Source organism: Crinia signifera, chromosome 6 (assembly GCF_055691185.1).
Source record: "Crinia signifera chromosome 6, ASM5569118v1, whole genome shotgun sequence".
In the NCBI taxonomy this organism is placed as follows: domain Eukaryota; kingdom Metazoa; phylum Chordata; class Amphibia; order Anura; family Myobatrachidae; genus Crinia; species Crinia signifera.
The window spans coordinates 97,248,450-97,264,647 of NC_139222.1; positions in this window are offsets into that span (position 1 = coordinate 97,248,450).

The window sequence follows — 16,198 nt, forward strand, 5'->3', positions numbered from 1 at the left end:
ATCTTCGATGCCATATTTCCGGATCGAGAATGAGGCCAAATGTCATCATCTTGTGGATTATCACGAGACTCAGACTCTATATACAGTAAGTCCCAGTGAACTGCGCCATCTTCAATCTGGCTGTGGATTTTAGACAATGCGGACAAGATCCAGAGGGTTTCTATAGGGGACAATTATGGGTCGGCAACTATAGGGGTCTCCTATTGGGGACTACTATAAACTTGGAGGACTACTATGGGGCATTACTAAGGGAGCTGCTATGGGGGACTACTATTCTGCCTTGCGCTGTTTGGGGCTGTTAAGGGGATGCTTTGGGGGACTACCATGGGGCACTGCTAAGGGAGCTACTTTAAAAGAGAAAAAATAGTAATTTTTTTACTTCAGGGCCGCAATGTGTGCTATTTAGCCCAGGGTTGCTGTCCAGTGTGCCATATTAGTCCAGGGGTGCTGCCTATTGTGCTGTATCAGTTCAGGGGTGCTGCTAAGTGTGCTGCATCAATTCAGGGGTGCTGGTAAGTGTGCCATATCAGTCCGGGGGTGCTGCCATGTGTGCCATATGATTCCAGGGGTGCTGCCATGTGTGCCATATAATTCCAGGGGTGTTGCCATGTGTGTGTATAATTCCAGGTGTGCTACCATGTGTGCCATATAAATGCAGGGGTGATGCCATGTGTGACACATAATTCCTAGGGAGCTTCCAGGTGTGCCGTATAGTTCCAGAGGTCTTGCCATGTGTGACATATAATTCCAGGGGTCCTGTCATGTGTGCTGTATAATTCCAGGGATGATGCCATGTGTGCCCTATAATTCCATGGGTGCTGCCATGTGTGCCCTATAATTCCAGGGGTGATGTCATGTGTGATACATAATTCCAGTGGTACAACCATGTGTGCCATTAAATTCCAGCGGTGCTGCCATGTGTGCCATATCATTCCAGGGGTGATGTCATGTGTGCCATATAATTCCAGTGGTCCTGTCATGTGTGCCATATAATTCCAGGGCTCCTGTCATGTGTGCCATATAATTCCAGGGGTGCTGCCATGTGTGCTGTATAATTCCAGTTGTAATGCCATGTGTGCCATATAATTCCAAGGGAGCTGCCATATGTGCCATGTAATTCCAGGGGTACAGCCATGGGTGCTTTATCAGTCCAGAGGTGCTGCTAAGTGTGCCGTATCAGTCCAGTGGTGCTGCCAAGTGTGATGTATAATTCCATGGATGCTGCCTAGTTTGCCATATAATTCCTGTGGTGTTGCCATGTGTGCCGTAATATACCCGGTCCCCTGCTGGCACCCCCAGGGGGCAGCCTGTGCTGCCTGGCACCCGGGGAGCCCACCTCTCCACCACAAACGTTCTGGGGCAGGCAGGGAGACTTCCATCTCCCTGCCTGCCACCGTCCTCAGGCTCCCTGCCGCGTCCGCCGCATGAGCTCAAATTCGCCGGTATGGGGCTCCGGAACGCAGCGAGCAGTGGCGAATGTGCAGCGAATCCTAAAGAGGATTAGCTGCACGTCGCCAGTATTCACATTGAATACTGCCCTATGTATTTTTTTTTTCAATATGCAAATGTGCTGCGTAAACGGTGGACTCCTCCGGATAGTTTTCAAGCTTTTTTTCTTTTCTTTATGCGCAAGCGCAATTAAGTCTAGTTTTCCTGTCATGCGCAGATCTGTTTTTCAGCTTCGGGGGGAGTTTGCCTTCTTTCCGATCGGCTTCTGGCTGCTGCTGGTGATTTATAAGTTTTTTATTAGTAAGGTTTTCTTCTAGGATTAATTTTTTTTTCCTATGCACTGCTAGTTGCTTCCTTCACAGGGACTAGGGGCAGCAGACATTAGGGGAACTTTACAAACACACAGCCAGCATAGCGCTATATATAGCATGATTACCTGAGTGATGCAGGCATGCTATACATAGCGCTATATAGCGTTATGCTGGCTGTGTATATATGGGTGATGTGTTTGTGAAGTTCCTCTAATGCTTGCTGGCCAAAAGTCCCTGCCGCTGATGCTTGTGTTAATGTTTTTTTTTCTTTGGACTGTGGCACAACACTGTACTGTATATCGCCTGCAATTCTGGGCAAATTCTTCCAAGGCTTAGCTGAGCGCTGCAAATGTTAATACATTGCACAGCGCATCAGTTTACATAGAAATCAATGACAGGAACTGCCGCGCCGGAAACTCCGCGAGACTACAAGCCAGTTGAGGTTTTTTTTTTTTAACAGCAATGCAAAACTTTATTAATACATCATGAGAAGGCACTGTGGATGCGTAAACGGGATGTCAGCGATGCGGTAAGCGTTGATACATCCCGGGCCATTAGGAGGAAAACAAGTGAAAACAATATTGTGATTAAAACTCAGAGAACTCGCAGGAGGATTTTAAAGGAAAGTTTCCCAGAATCAATGGCTGATGCCCAGAAAAACTACATCAGAAGCCTGGAACCAGCAACTGTGATATGTATCATGGGACAATTTAAAATGTATATGTCCCCCTACTCCAAACTCTAAATGCATGTGCAGATTGCAAAAGGGGGGCACATGCTAGATTAATTCTAAACTACCTCATTATTTTTGAGGTACAGTATGTGCAAATACAAACATTGCATTTGCATTGCTGGCACATCATGGTTTGCTCCTTATCAAATCAATAGTTAGATGGATTGCTCATAACTAAATGTGTGCCTCACTGTATATAAGTGACAATTATAAAGATGGATGTTAAGTTGTCACATCCTCTTAGCATTTGATGAAAATTCCCAAAATAACAAACAATTATAATTCAAGTTAATTTGTGATGCAAGCTGACTAATTTGGCTTAGACAAAGTTCATTAATAATTATTATTTAAGTATTGGTTAAGATGATTTAGTTTGTTGTAAAGGTTGAGTACCAATTTCAAGAATAAGTTATTAGTTGGTAGCAAATTTATGTATTTATTTATTTATTAACAGTTTCTTATATAGCGGACACGAATTACGCAGAGCTTTAAAGAGATGGAGCTTACAATCTATTTTCCGTATCACATGTACACGCACACACTGACATTCTAGGGTTAATTTGTTGGGAGCCAATTAGCTTACCAGTATATTTTTGGATTGTGGGAGGAAATCGGAGCACCAGGAGGAAATCCACGCAAGTATGGGGAGAATATACAAACTCTGCACAGTTAGAGCCGTGGTGGGAACCAAACCCATGATTTCTGCTGTGAGGCAGTAATGCTAACCATTACACTGTCCGCTCCAAATTAATACTGTAATTTCAGTAATAGACAAATTTAGAGGACTAACACAATTTCCAACAGTGCATGTTTTCCAGGTTTCCTCACAGATTCACAAGTTAAATAATTAGCTCTACATGTGTATATTATTAAATGTGTCAGTGAGTAATGTGCACCTGCCAGTATACTTATTATTTAAGATCTTATCATTTGTAATTACATAACTTCTAAAACATTCCATACTAAAAAATCATGTGCACTCCAGGTAGAGTAAATGTAACATGTACATAGTTAGATTTGGGTTGTGTGTGTGTTCAAAACTGATATCTAAATTGCAGTATAAGAATAAAGCAGCCAGTATATACCCTGCACAGTAACACAATGACTCACCCAAATGAAATCTAAATCTCTCTGCACATACAACATTATGTTAGCGGTGTGCACCGGCCCCATTTTGTGTTTTGTCTTTTGGTTTTAGATCTCGATCTCTCTTCGTGTTTTGAATCTGGATTTGATTAGTTTTTTTGTTTTGTCCATACAGTTTTATTAACCTAAATAACTTTCATATCCACTAATTTCCAGTCTATTTTCAACACTTCACAATATTGTTTTTAGGCCAAAAGTTTGCACCGAGGTAGATGGATGACTAAGCTACAGTAAGCAGTGCCAGATTAACAATGGGCCTGATGGAGCTACAGCAAATAGTCCAATTTTGTAGCTGAGGGCCAGGGCTTTCCAACGAGCCCTGCCCCATGTTGCTGGCCCCTTGGAAACCAGAGACACCGCCGGGCAAAGCTGGAACGTTTTCCCCATAGGATAACATGGGACCCGCTAATTCTGACCCCCACCCGGTTCCAATGGCTGCCAATTCCCTCTCTGGCATCACAGAAGATCCTAGTCGAACCCAAATCGCTGGACCTTCAATCTGATACCAGGCTGGTCCATATGGGATCATTGGTTCTAGAGATATTGCGGATAAACAGATTTTTTCTTTTCTGAAATGTAATTTCATGGCTATTCATGTTGTTTGAGGACAGATTTCTCTGGAACCAAACGGCCCAGTTTCACGGGACCAAAATCATTCAAAACCCACATGTAGGAAAGCCAATCCCGGGGCATTTTTTTCAATCCCGGGATTCGGGATTGAAAAATGCTCAATCCCGGGATTCCCGGGATCCCGGGATTGGCTTTCCTAATAAAAAAACTGCCCCACAATTACTGCCCCAGTAATTACAATGTAATTACTTACATTTGATGGTTGCCTGGTGGGGGGACGGGTCATCCATGCCGCTGGCGTGCTGGCCGGGTGAGCGGGTGAGCTCGCTGGCTGGCTGGGTGGACGCTTGGGCTGGGCACGCTGGCTGGGCGGCGCGGCATTACAATGCCGGGTGCGACCTCTGCCTGCGCAGCATGACCTCTGATCTCATGCTGAGAGGTCACGCTGCACACAGTGCTGCCGGGTGAAGTCGGGCAGCGTCTGAGCGATGCTCAGACGCTGCCCGGCATTAGACTGCGCGCATGCGCAGTCTAATCCCAAAATCCCGGGATTGGAAACTCCAATCCCGGGATTGAAATCCCGGCGTTTTGGGGGCCAAATCCCGGGATCCCGCTGATCCCGATCCCGGGATTGACCACCCTACCCACATGTAAATGGGTCAGTTAGTTCCGAAGATATAGTTGTGGTTGTTTAAAGGGGGGGGGGTTCTCTCCACCTCACACCAGAAAATGCAGGGACTAGGCTGGTGTAAAAGGGGCCAGCCCGGGAATGTCCCTGCATGATCCTGGGACCATATTCCTGGGTAACTTTCTGCATTTTCTTGTGTGAAAGGGGTATTATTTCAAATAGCTGGGACATGCAGTGCTCTGAATACAGCCGGGCAACCTCCTGTTCTCTGCCTGGCTGTCAATGGCTGTAATTTCTGCACAGCGGGTGTCCCCCAGTTACATTAAAGCTTGTATTCCCCCTTGGCAATAAGCATGTAATCCCACATGGCAATGAGCATGGAAGCCCTGGCAATGAACATGGAACCCCTGGCAATGAACATGGAACCCCTGGCAATGAGCATGTAGGTAAACTGCACTTATGTAGCATAATTTTTAATAGGCATTATGGTGTTTGGCATAATAGGTATTGGACATTATGGTGTGTGGTTTAAGATGTAATGGGCATTATGGTGAAAATTTGTAATGCGCAATGCACCTGTTTATGAAGCATATTGTGCATTTTTGCTCAATCGGTTTGGTATAGTGTGTATTTTGGCTCAATCCATGTGGCAAAATGTGAATTTTGCCTTAATGTGTGTGGCATAACGTGAATTTTGACTCAATCTGTGTGGCATAATGTGAATTTTGACTCAATCCGTGTGCCATAGTGTGAATTTTGGCTCAGTCAGTGTGAATTTTGGCTCATTCCATGTGGCATAATGTGTAAGAGGCAAGTAGAGTATAAGGGGGTTACTATTGTGTTGCATGATTTGTATAAGGGGTATATGGTGTGGTAAACTTAGGTGACCACATAAAATGTGCTGAAATGTTGTCTACCAAGTTTCAGCTTTCAGTATTTTTTTTATGACTGAAATACTGCCTCACCCCGCAAGTATCTTAGGACATCGGCGTCCTGCGGGTGCACCTTTGGAGGGCAACCGTCAATATATCTCCCTGCCTTTTCCAGGCATATATAATTAGTTGAAAGTATTTACACAAATAGAGACACCCATGAGCACAGAACACTGGTCACGCCCCCCACATTATTAGGTGCTGGCCACAACCCCTATTATTACGCATAATAGGCCCTTGATAATTTTCAACTCCAGGCCCATTTAGAACTTAATCTTGCACTGACAGTAAGCAACACAAGTGGGTTGCACAAACACTGGAATGATACACTGGAAAGATACAGCACACTTAGTAGCACTCCTTGACTGATACAGCACACTTAGCAGCATTCCTGGACTGATGCGGCATACCTAGCAGCATACCTTGACTGATGTGGCACACTTAGTAGCACCCCTGGACTGATACAGCATGCTTACCAGCACCCCTGGACTGATTCGGCACAGTTGGCAGAACACCATGAATTATGCGGCAGACTTGGCTCATCTCATGAATTATACCGCACAGATAGCGGCACCCCTGACCTGATACAGCACACATGGTGGCACACATGGAATTATACGGCACATATGGCGGAACTCCTGCAGTAAAAAGAGAGAAAAACTTTTCTATATTATAATAAAAAAGGGCAGCTCCCCAGGAACTTTAAAGCTGATTTAGTAGCACCTCAGAAATTATATGACACACTTGGCTCACCCCAGAAATTATATGACACACTTGGCTCACACCAGAAATTATACGGCTGATTTAGCAGCACCCCAGAAATTACGGGGGGACATTTACCAAAATGGATTCGTAGAAAAAAGGTGTATTCGTAGGGAGAAATACACCTTTTTTTTACGAATTTGTATTTTCGGGATTTACAATCCCAAAAATACAACAATTCGTAGTCCTAAAGATGGAACATTCGTATTTGTAGTTACAAATACGAATGTCTACACCATCGATAGAATACGACAGAAATCACCATTCAAAAGAATGGTGGTTTCTGATTTACTAAGCAGCCGTATGGATAATACGGCTGCTTAGTGGTGTAAAACACCCACGCAAATACGACAGGAAAATAGAACACCATTTTCCTGTTCTATTTGCATTTTAGCCTGCACGGATCAGTCAGATCCGTGCAGGCTTCGGTGTAAAAAAATAGAAAAATTAAATAAATAAAAAAAAAAACGGCGTGGGGTCCCCCCCACAGCCGAAACCAGCACCAGGCTGACGGAGCCTGGAGCCGGTAATTAAAAATCAGGGAACCCGACAAATAGGGTTTCCCCGATTTTTAACAACCAGCCCCAGGCTCCTGCTCTGGGGCTGGTTCCCAAAATACGGGGGACAAAATGACTAGGGGTCCCCCGTATTTTAAGAACCAGCCCTAGGCAAAACCAGCCAGCAGGGTAATGCCACAGCCGGGGGGAGACTTTTTATACAAGTCCCCCCGGCCAAAGCATTCATCCCTACCGACCAGTCAGCCTGGCCAGGGGCCCTGGGGGAGTGGGGACCCCCCCAATAAAGGGGTCCCCCCCCTCCAGGACTTACCTGACCAGGCTGAAGCCTGGTGCTGTCCTCGATGCCCCTGGGCGGTGGGCATCGAGCTGATGGTTTTGTGTAAAAAATAGAATAAAAACCATTGTTTTTTACTGTGGCACTACAAGTGCCAGCAAGCCTCCCCAGCAAGCTGGGACTTGGATAACCACAAGTCCCAGCCTGCTGGGCATTAAAGGGCCCGCTGGGTCTTGTAGTGCCACCGTAAAAAAAATAGTTAAATAAAACACACTGACACCCGTTTTAAATAAAAGTTTAATACACACATTACATACATACTGATACTTACCTTTCTTGATCCCGTAGGTAGCCCTGGTCCTGATGTCCTGTGTCGTCCTCCAGGTCCATGTCGGCTGTCTGCGTCGTCCTCCAGGTCCATGTCGACGGTCCGTGTCGTCCTCCAGGTCCATGGCGGTGTCCGGGTCCGAAGAAATCCATGTTGGAGCTGTGGAAGGAAATCCTACTCACCTGTTCCTGCGCTGAAGAAGTCTTCTCTTGATCCGACGTAGTCCAGGTAATCTTCCTGCTGTCGCCGGTCCCCGCTGTCTGCGCTGTCCGTGCATCGCGCTGAGGAGAGATGCTGAAGTTTCATATTCGGCGCCTCTCCTCAGACTGAATTCTATTGGCCGCCTAGCAGGCCAATCAGGAGCCGAGAAAGTCGGCTCCTGATTGGCCTGCTAGGCGGCCAATAGAATTCAGTCTGAGGAGAGGCGCCGAATATGAAACTTCAGCATCTCTCCTCAGCGCGATGCACGGACAGCGCAGACAGCGGGGACCGGCGACAGCAGGAAGATTACCTGGACTACGTCGGATCAAGAGAAGACTTCTTCAGCGCAGGAACAGGTGAGTAGGATTTCCTTCCACAGCTCCCACATGGATTTCTTCGGACCCGGACACCGCCATGGACCTGGAGGACGACACGGACCGTCGACATGGACCTGGAGGACGACGCAGACAGCCGACATGGACCTGGAGGACGACACAGGACATCAGGACCAGGGCTACCTACGGGATCAAGAAAGGTAAGTATCAGTATGTATGTAATGTGTGTATTAAACTTTTATTTAAAACGGGTGTCAGTGTGTTTTATTTAACTATTTTTTTTACGGTGGCACTACAAGACCCAGCGGGCCCTTTAATGCCCAGCAGGCTGGGACTTGTGGTTATCCAAGTCCCAGCTTGCTGGGGAGGCTTGCTGGCACTTGTAGTGCCACAGTAAAAAACAATGGTTTTTATTCTATTTTTTACACAAAACCATCAGCTCGATGCCCACCGCCCAGGGGCATCGAGGACAGCACCAGGCTTCAGCCTGGTCAGGTAAGTCCTGGAGGGGGGGGACCCCTTTATTGGGGGGGTCCCCACTCCCCCAGGGCCCCTGGCCAGGCTGACTGGTCGGTAGGGATGAATGCTTTGGCCGGGGGGACTTGTATAAAAAGTCTCCCCCCGGCTGTGGCATTACCCTGCTGGCTGGTTTTGCCTGGGGCTGGTTCTTAAAATACGGGGGACCCCTAGTCATTTTGTCCCCCGTATTTTGGGAACCAGCCCCAGAGCAGGAGCCTGGGGCTGGTTGTTAAAAATCGGGGAAACCCTATTTGTCGGGTTCCCTGATTTTTAATTACCGGCTCCAGGCTCCGTCAGCCTGGTGCTGGTTTCGGCTGTGGGGGGGACCCCACGCCGTTTTTTTTTTTAAATTTATTTTTTTTTCTATTTTTTTTACACCATGCAGCCTGCACGGATCTGACTGATCCGTGCAGACTGCTAGAAATAATTCGTATTAGCAGCCGTATATACGGCCGCTAATACGAATCATTACACCATCGGAGGGTTACAAAGCAGTCGTATATGACTGCTTTGTAACTGATCCTCCGGAACACGACTTTGCATACGACTTAAACAGTCGTATGCAGTCGTAGGGAAAATACCAATACGAAAAACTAGGTTTTTCATATTGGTAAATTTCCCCCTATATGACACGATTGGCTCACCACTGGACTGATATGGCCCACATTGCGACACACAAGAAATTATACGGCACAGTGGCTGGCACCCCTGGACTGATACAGCACACAGACGGCACATATTGAATTATACAGCACAAATGATGACACTCCTACAGTAAAAAATAAATGAAACGGTACTTGTGGCGCCCGTCGGGGTTAATTGCATACCTTAAGTTAAGGTACTTAAGGTATGCTATCAACGCGATGGACGCGATTTTCTGACAATTACCAGCCTTTATTGCCAGCAAAGAGAAAATCGTGTTGATCGCGTCCATCGCATGCCATTATAATGGCATGCGATGCAACCGACGCAATCAACGCGATTTTACATAGGAATCAATGTTAAATTACCTGTCAATGTTAAAATCACGTTGATCGCGTCCATCGCATGCCATTATAATGGCATGCGATGCGATCGACGCGATCAACGCGATTTTACATAGGGTACAATGTTAAATGGCCCCCAGACCCCATTTTTCATTGTATGCCCCCTCAATGTTAACGCCACCCCGCTATTGACGCCAACCCGAAGCGTGGCGAGCGAAGCGAGCCCACGAGGGGCTGAGGTACGCGTCCTCCAACCTTTTCATACCCCCACTATCCACGTCGGCGTGGAGTTGATTTTATATAGTGTGGCGAGCGCAGAGAGCCACCAAGCCCGAAGCATGGCGAGCGCGTGGCGAGCGCCGCCCACACTATATAAAATCAACTCCACACCGACGTGGATAGTGGGGGTATGAAAAGGTCGGAGGACGCGTACCGCCGCCACTCGCGAGCTCACTCTCAGGGACCATTTTACATTGATTCCAATGTAAAAATCGCGTCGATCGCATCGTTCGCATCGCATGCAATTTGGTTGCATGCGATGCGATCGACGTGATTTTTTTGGTCCCAATGCTTAAGATAAAAATCGCTGGCGCCGTGCTAGGAAACAATTACCAATGAAACTTTTATACGCCTTGTGTCACCATATAAATAAACAATAATAATACATATAATAATAATGATAATAATAATAATAATAATAATAATAATAATACTGTATACAGAGCTGTATGCATCTTATGATATACTCATACAAGGTACAGTACACAAGTCTGCAATAAATTATAGACTGTAAGCCTCAGCCCTACAGGATAACGCTGGTACTGTAGCTTACACCGATTTCAGTAAATGAATGCTTGAACAATATTTGATTTCTGGCAGACAGTCAAAATGAGAAAACAGCAGTATCACTAAAGCATAATTATTACTGGATATGTTACACAACAAAAGACAATACTTTAGCATCTCTATTTTTTTTTACAATTCACTGACTGGTACAAATGCAGATTTCTTCTACACTAATTTGCGAATAAAATTCTAACACAATTATTGTACTGTACCTCGTTTGTTTTATAAAAGATGCCATTACAGCATATCACCTGGAACTATGATTGTGTTGTTTGCAGTGCCCATGTGGCAAAACATCAGAATCACTAAAAGTCAAAATAAGAGGAAACTTCCAAAAGGGCCTCCAGACACAGAACCTTTAATATGAAATATAAAATCCCATAACTTCTGTGAACAGTAAAATACAACAATATTACTGGCTTGAAATTTATTTGAATATCCATTTTTTTGGCAGAGCCTCCAGGGAGTTTATAGACAGAAGAAGCTATCCTAAAACGATGGCTTTACCGACGAATAAATCTATCTCCCTTATATCTTGATTTAAATCTAGCTGTTTTTTGTTTGTTTTTGTTTGTTTTGCATATGCTGTTATATATTCATAGCCTTTTTTATATATAAATACTTTTCTTCTGAATATCTTTATTAAGGTGTCCATACCTGGTATAATTATTGTATATAATATTGCATCTCATCTCATCTCATCGCGTAGGTTTTGCAATGCAATGAGATGAGATCTGTACAAAAAGTATGTGCAGCACATACTTTCTGAGCTGCGCGATGAGATGTCTGACGCAGGGGCGGATTGGCCTGCCGGGAATCCGGGCCATTTCCCGGTCGGCCGCTCCATATGTCCCCAGAACCGGCCTCTCACCCCCTTTTCCGGGCCGCGGACCGCACAACTGCGACCACAGCGTTTTGCCCATATCAAAGATGGCCGCGGGAGGGCTGTTGCACATGTGCGGCTGCAAGCAGCTCCTCCCGCGGTGCTTTGGTGTGTGAACCCTGATCCCCAGCAGCAGAGCCGGCCTAGGGCGGAGCTGATCAGTACCTGCTATGGGCTCCGGCAGCAGCAGGGCATCTTCGGAAAGGGGGCGTGGCTACGGGGGTCCCACGATTAGGCCACGCCCCCAACTTTGCCTGGCCCTGATCTGTAGTAGGTGGCTCATGTGGTCCTCGTCCAGGAGACAGGTAATGTGTGTGAATGGACTGCGGACCACACTGTGATACTGTATATCTGTGTGGGGAGTGGGACATACAGCATGGACATGAGGGAGAGGGGCACATCAGTAATTTCCTACTGCCCCCCCCCCCCCCTCCCACCACCAAAAAACACCACAAAAACTAAATTTTTTATATAGGGCCGTAACTAGGGGGTGCTGGGGGGGGGGGCATGCGCACCAGGCACTGCATGTGGGGGGCGCTGTCAGCGGGGGTCCGGGGACGGGCAGCGGGGTCCGGCAACGTGGCTTGTACTCCAGGCAGCACGGTCCGGGGACGGGCAGCACCGCGGCGGCTTTATTTCTTGTACTATAGTGAGCTATGCTAGTATTTGCCCGGCGGGAAGCAGATTTTCAAAAACCTTGCCGGATGCTGATTGGCTGAATTCTCTCAGCCAATCAGTGTCCGGCAAGTCAAAATCAGCAGCGCTTCCCACCTCCAGGCAAGGAATAAAGCCGCCGCGGGGCTGCCCGTCTCCCGATGCCTGGACTACAACCCCCGCTGCATGTCCCTGGACCCCCGCTGCCTGTCCCCGGACCCTGCTGCACAAAGGTATGTGGGCGCAGGGTCCGCTCAGCCTACGGCTCCAGGAGCAAGGCAGTCAGACTGCTTCCACCTGGATAGGAACATGTAAACCCCCTTGGCAACAAGCACTAAACCTCCTTGAAATGAGCATGTTGGTAAGCGGCGTTTATGTGCCATAATATGTAATGGGCATCTCAGTATGTGGCATATCTGTAATGGGTATCATGGTGTGTGTGGTATGTGTGTAATGGCATCAGGGTGTGTGGCATATGTATAATGGGCATCACGGTGTGCAGCATATGTATAATGGAATCATGGTGTGAGGCATATGTATAATGGAGCATCACGGTGTGTGGCATATGTATAATGTAGCATCACGGTGTGTGGCATATGTATAATGGCATCACATGTATAATGGGCATCACGGTGTGCGACGTATGTATAATGGGCATGACGGTGTGTGGCACATGTATAATGGGCATGACGGTGTGTGGCACATGTATAATGGGCATCACATGTATAATGGGCATCACGTGTGCGACGTATGTATAATGGCATCACATGTATAATGGGCATCACGGTGTGCGACGTATGTATAATGGGCATGACGGTGTGTGGCATATGTATAATGGGCATGACGGTGTGTGGCATATGTATAATGGGCATCACAGTGTGTGGCATATGTATAATGGGCAGCAAGGTGTGTGGCATATGTATAATGGGCATCACGGTCTGCGGCATATGTATAATGGAGCATCACGGTGTGTGGCATATGTATAATGGCATCACATGTATAACGGGCATGACGGTATGCGACGTATGTATAATGGGCATGACGGTGTGTGGCATATGTATAATGGGCATCACGGTCTGTGGCATATGTATAATGGAGCATCACGGTGTGTGGCATATGTATAATGGACATCACGGTGTGTGGCATATGTATAATGGTGCATCACGGTGTGTGGCATATGTATAATGGGCATCACGGTGTGTGGCATATGTATAATGGGCATCACGGTGTGTGGCATATGTATAATGGAGCATCACGGTGTGTGGCATATGTATAATGGACATCACGGTGTGTGGCATATGTATAATGGGCATCACGGTGTGTGGCATATGTATAATGGAGCATCACGGTGTGTGGCATATGTATAATGGAGCATCACGGTGTGTGGTATATGTATAATGGACATCACGGTGTGTGGCATATGTATAATGGGCATCACGGTGTGTGTCATATGTATAATGGAGCATAACGGTGTTTGGCATATGTATATTGGGCATCACGGTGTGCGGCATATGTATAATGGAGCATCACGGTGTGTGGCATATGTATAATGGAGCATCACGGTGTGTGGTATATGTATAATGGACATCACGGTGTGTGGCATATGTATAATGGGCATCACGGTGTGTGGCTTATGTATAATGGAGCATCACGGTGTTTGGCATATGTATATTGGGCATCACGGTGTGAGGCATATGTATAATGAGCATCACTGTGTGAGACATATGTATAATGAGCATCACGGTGTGTGGCATATGTATAATGGGCATCACGGTGTGTGGCATATGTATAATGGTACATCATGGTGTGTGGCATATGTATAATGGGCATCACGGTGTGTGGCATATGTATAATGGAGCATCACGGTGTGTGGCACATGTATAATGGGCATCACGTGTGCGACGTATGTATAATGGCATCACATGTATAATGGGCATCACGGTGTGCGACGTATGTATAATGGGCATGACGGTGTGTGGCATATGTATAATGGGCATGACGGTGTATGGCATATGTATAATGGGCATCACGGTGTGTGGCATATGTATAATGGGCATCAAGGTTTGTGCCATATGTATAATGGGCATCACGGTCTGTGGCATATGTATAATGGAGCATCACGGTGTGTGGCATATGTATAATGGCATCACATGTATAATGGGCATCACGGTGTGCGACGTATGTATAATGGGAATGACTGTGTGTGGCATATGTATAATGGGCATGACGGTGTATGGCATATGTATAATGGGCATCACAGTGTGTGGCATATGTATAATGGGCAGCAAGGTGTGTGGCATATGTATAATGGGCATCACGGTCTGCGGCATATGTATAATGGAGCATCACGGTGTGTGGCATATGTATAATGGCATCACATGTATAACGGGCATGACGGTATGCGACGTATGTATAATGGGCATGACGGTGTGTGGCATATGTATAATGGGCATCACGGTCTGTGGCATATGTATAATGGAGCATCACGGTGTGTGGCATATGTATAATGGAGCATCACGGTGTGTGGCATATGTATAATGGCATCACATGTATAACGGGCATGACGGTATGCGACGTATGTATAATGGGCATGGCGGTGTGTGGCATATGTATAATGGGCATCACGGTCTGTGGCATATGTATAATGGAGCATCACGGTGTGTGGCATATGTATAATGGACATCACGGTGTGTGGCATATGTATAATGGTGCATCACGGTGTGTGGCATATGTATAATGGGCATCACGGTGTGTGGCATATGTATAATGGGCATCACGGTGTGTGGCATATGTATAATGGAGCATCACGGTGTGTGGCATATGTATAATGGACATCACGGTGTGTGGCATATGTATAATGGGCATCACGGTGTGTGGCATATGTATAATGGAGCATCACGGTGTGTGGCATATGTATAATGGAGCATCACGGTGTGTGGTATATGTATAATGGACATCACGGTGTGTGGCATATGTATAATGGGCATCACGGTGTGTGGCATATGTATAATGGAGCATAACGGTGTTTGGCATATGTATATTGGGCATCACGGTGTGCGGCATATGTATAATGGAGCATCACGATGTGTGGCATATGTATAATGGAGCATCACGGTGTGTGGTATATGTATAATGGACATCACGGTGTGTGGCATATGTATAATGGGCATCACGGTGTGTGGCTTATGTATAATGGAGCATCACGGTGTTTGGCATATGTATATTGGGCATCACGGTGTGAGGCATATGTATAATGAGCATCACTGTGTGAGACATATGTATAATGAGCATCACGGTGTGTGGCATATGTATAATGGGCATCACGGTGTGTGGCATATGTATAATGGTACATCATGGTGTGTGGCATATGTATAATGGGCATCACGGTGTGTGGCATATGTATAATGGAGCATCACGGTGTGTGGCACATGTATAATGGGCATCACGTGTGCGACGTATGTATAATGGCATCACATGTATAATGGGCATCACGGTGTGCGACTTATGTATAATGGGCATGACGGTGTGTGGCATATGTATAATGGGCATGATGGTGTATGGCATATGTATAATGGGCATCACGGTGTGTGGCATATGTATAATGGGCATCAAGGTTTGTGCCATATGTATAATGGGCATCACGGTCTGTGGCATATGTATAATGGAGCATCACGGTGTGTGGCATATGTATAATGGCATCACATGTATAATGGGCATCACGGTGTGCGACGTATGTATAATGGGAATGACTGTGTGTGGCATATGTATAATGGGCATGACGGTGTATGGCATATGTATAATGGGCATCACGGTCTGTGGCATATGTATAATGGAGCATCACGGTGTGTGGCATATGTATAATGGACATCACGGTGTGTGGCATATGTATAATGGTGCATCACGGTGTGTGGCATATGTATAATGGGCATCACGGTGTGTGGCATATGTATAATGGGCATCACGGTCTGTGGCATATGTATAATGGAGCATCACGGTCTGTGGCATATGTATAATGGACATCACGGTGTATGGTATATGTATAATGGACATCACGGTTTGTGGCATATGTATAATGGGCATCACGGTGTGTGGCATATGTATAATGGAGAATCACGGTGTTTGG